The following is a 4,407-nucleotide window of genomic DNA, read 5'->3' as shown; positions in this document are numbered from 1 at the left end:
AAAAAACAAAACCAGAAGATAACAATAACAGAAAAAGCAATTAGCAATGATTATCAATTTATCATCATGAACAATATACTAACCAAATTGCCCATGTTTTTTTTTTTTTGGCTGATTCCAGCAGGACATGAAGCAGATTGTATGAAAATCTATCTCAATAAATTGTGGTTAAGGCTTAATATTCTATATGGATGAACCTAAAACACAACATCAAGCTTCAATTTTTAGAAATCATTCTTCCTAAAAACCACCCTTAGGTATTTAGAAAAGCTAAAAAAGATGAACATTTTTTAACTTTCAGATTTTGCAATAAAACATGACATAAATTTAAAAAAATAAAAATAAAAATCTTTCTGATTGAGACGTTCAGCTACTCAACGTCAAACTAAACACAACAAAACAAAAGGACCGAATCCGATGCTAAAAGCATAAAACAATTGAAAACCTATCCTTTTGTTTCTGTTACCTTTATAACTATGTATCCCATTAAAACAAGAAAAACGACTTCTATTGTTGTCGCACAGAGAGGAGAAAGGTGCGAAGGCTCCTCAAAATCAATCGAATTTTATATAAGAAAAAGAATCCAAAGTACGCAAGTCAAAGATTGGAGTTTTCCACGGCAGATTTGGGCGGTTAGTTTCTTTATTTATACCTATTTTTATTTTTATTTTGTTTTTAAAGGGATTTGAGGGGTTTTGGACCGGGAGTCAGTTTTTGGGCTTTGACTTTTAGAGGCCCAAGGTAGTGGCCTTGCTAGCCTTAGGCCAGTTCCGGCCCTGGCAAGGGCAGCCTCCCAATGCACATTCTTTTACCTTCCTCTTTACTTCTTGTACCAACCTTTCTATCTATTCTCAATGTCAAATGCTTCATGCTCATTTCATTCAATTCGGCACGTAGAGTGATGTTTATGCGCTAACTATACTAGTTGACATGTAAGCTCAAATGGGTTTGGTGTATTTTGCTCAAAACAGTTTGATAAGATGAGTGTTAAGGATGTTCCAAAACTTGGAATTCTCTGACTCAAGGGTACATGAGGTGTGGGATTTGGATGAAGCTTCAGGTCTGTTCATGACCAAGCCTGGTTCTGTATAGAGGCAGATGAGGCAAGGGCCTCAGGTCCAACAATTTAAGGGGCCTTTGAGTTAAGGTTTTTCTTTTTTTTTTTCCTTTTTTTTTCTTTTTTTTTTCCCTAGAAAGGGGAATAACAGAAACAATTTAAGGGCCTCTAGCATTGTATTATCTAGTTCTTACAAATCAAAATCCAAATTATTGAAGAACCCAAACCGCCAAACGCGTCACAAGTACAAAGCGCGATCTTATCACTGCTCCTATAGCTAAGTGTCATCCGTCGACTGCCCAGCACTACCCCTATGTATGTTAATCTGATTTGTGTCGTTGTGTTTGTGGTTTTTGCCTTTTGTGAAAAGAATTTATGAGGCTTTCTTTTTTGTGTTTATTTGTGTGTGTTTTTAGATGTGTTTGTTTATGGGTCTATGGTTTTTTGTGGATTGTAGGTGGTGATGAAAATTGAAATTGACTGCAAGGTTATTGCCTCGAAAGCTCCTTTCCATACTTCCCTAGTCAGATGACAACCGGTATACAATTATTTCTTTCTTCATTTTAATTTCTTTTATTTTACCAAGCGAAGTGGACATCAGGACATGTAGAGTATGATAATTGTTTTTAGAATATTCAAATTCTAGTTCAGTAAAGCATGTTTTGATTTAATGGTGCTTATAGTGAATGTTCGAAGAACCTGAATTGGATAAATAGAGGGAGAGTGTAGTTGTTGTTGTTGTTTTTTTTTTTTAATGAATTTGTGTAGCATGATTTTGTTTAATGATTCAATGCACTCAATAAATTATATTGACTTTTGTTGAGGCTTTATCCGTTTTAATAAGCCTATACGGATATGCACCGTATGTTATGTGATGTACTAGGAAATATAATGACTTAACAAATATGCTATGAAGATTGGCTGTCAAGCTGTGTAAATCACATGAGTTCCTTTTGAATTTTGTAAGAATTTTCATCGTATCTACTCCCAGTAAAGATGAAAATTTACACAATATTACTTGATGACATATGACCTGAATTCGAATCTTTTGCAGCTATAAAGTGATCATTGTTGCTAATATTGTTCAGTATTAAGAAAAGTCTGTAGTTGAATGGAACTTTCACTTATTTAATACTCCTTAGATATCTTTTTAGCCTGATCATTTTCGGAAGTTATATGTTAGACTTTTCATTGTTTAAAGCTTAAACTTTATCTTGTTCTCATACAAGACAGACATTGCAATCACGTCCAATAGTATGCTCAAACTATATGATTAGTTAATGACTGATAAGGAAAATGTTAAATTGATACTCAATCACTAGTGGATCATTTAGAGGGGATTAGATCTAGCATTTGGTACAGTCTCTTTTCTTTTACCGCATCTTGTTTGGCCTCGGTTTGCTTCATGTAGTTTCATCTTTGTTCTTGTCTTTCAAACTAGCTTTGAAAATAAATATGGTGTTCGATGTGTTCCAAATAGAGGGTTTCGTGAAATATTAGAAAGAAAATAATAATTATCCTTTACATTTGAAATTTTTGATTTTAGGATTGTGAGTTGTGACGATGAAATTCTTAAAGTGTTGAATTGTGTCATTTCATAATTTTTTTCTCAAGTCCTACTTCTTAGGTAAGCAAGGACTTGTGCTTGCTTATTTATTAACATATAGAAAATGTTTGAAACATTATCAGCTTATATGAGTGCATTGCAGGAATGTACCTTTGTCGGGTTATATTGACTTTTGCTAGTATTTAATCATATAATCAATTGCACAGGCACACATATTGATTATGTTGAAAATTTTAATTGTGAGATGATTGAAATGTTTTATTATTATCAGTTTTATTGTTATGTTTTAAGTTAACAAGTTGACAATTGGTTTTGTAATACTCTTATAAATTTTGCATGAACAATACAATTTTTTTGGAGGGGGCCTAATTTATGGAGTTCGCCTCAGGCCCGTAAAATCACAGGACCGGCACTATTCATGACTATGCCATCAAGGAATGTGATTTCTTTGACTGTAGTGATATCAAGGTACTCAAAGAATGGGAAATACAAGGAGGCTTTCGAAACATACATGGAAATGTAGGAGGGAATTGTAAGGCCTAATGAAGTGATTATAGCCAGTGTTCCTCCAGATTGTGCAAATCTTGGGACATTGGAGGTTGGATGGAGGCTTATGCATGAAGCAAATGGTTATTTCAAGAATATGTTTGGTTGAGAAGCAGTGTTGGAATTGTACACAAGATGTGGAAGAATCGACAAATCATTACCAGTGTTTGATGGCATCGTGTATTCTTGGAATACTATGATCATGCGATTAGCAGTCCATGAAAAATGTGACAAAACTCTTGCACTGTTTAATCAAATGCTGGTGAGTGCTCTAATTGTTGGATAAATTAGTGCTTGAATTATATTTCGTTAATCAAAAACACGTGTATGCAAATGCTAGATTAACGACTTACCGAATCATAGTACGTGCTTAAGAATTAGCAAATCACTACTTACTCAGGGCCTGTTCGGTAGTGATTATGGGAATTGATTTTTTGACAGTTAGAGATAAAAGTGGGTCCCAACTATGAGTGAAGAAATAAAAAATGACAGCTGAAATAGTGAAATAATGATAAAAAATTGATTTTTTGGGATGAAAAACTGCTACCAAACGGAGGCTCAAACGTAGAAAATGAAGAAATCGAATGAGATAAAATTAATCGAGGTATGCAAAAGCAAATTTCCTTAAGATGGATTTCGCTCCCTACACAGGTGCTAATAGGATCAAATTGATATTTGTCTCCTAAAATACAACATTTCTTTCAAAATTAATAGAGTACAATATTAATGTTGTCGTGCCAACCAATGTTTGACTATACTCTTCTAGAATGGAAGTTATCAAATACTATACATCAAACGTGAAATTCAAAAATAATATTAATATTATTTTAACATAATTTAGAGAGAAAGAATAAAAGATCAATTATATAAAATTAATTTGAAGTGAAGAAAATGGAATTAAAGGTCTCTATTTATAGATTTTCAAGTAATTCTTCCTAATGGTCACATCTTTTGGCAAAATTCATTTCAACCATTAGATTGCACAGTTTCACATTTAATGGTGTGCCTTACACCTTATCAAAAGGTCATGACTTTTCATCATGCATCTTTTTGAACAGTCACATATTAGGAAACAACATGTATCATTGATTTGCACCATTTGAAATGAAGAGTCGCTAATAGTCATCGCTCCAATTGAAGATTTATTCCAATTGACACTATAAATAGTAACCATTATTTCTACAAATAGACATAATAATGATATGGTCAAACTTGAAACGAGTGTTGATTGATAATT

This window comes from Olea europaea, chromosome 3 (genome assembly GCF_002742605.1).
Source record: "Olea europaea var. sylvestris chromosome 3, O_europaea_v1, whole genome shotgun sequence".
Classification (NCBI taxonomy): domain Eukaryota; kingdom Viridiplantae; phylum Streptophyta; class Magnoliopsida; order Lamiales; family Oleaceae; genus Olea; species Olea europaea.
This window is presented reverse-complemented; position numbering follows the sequence as displayed.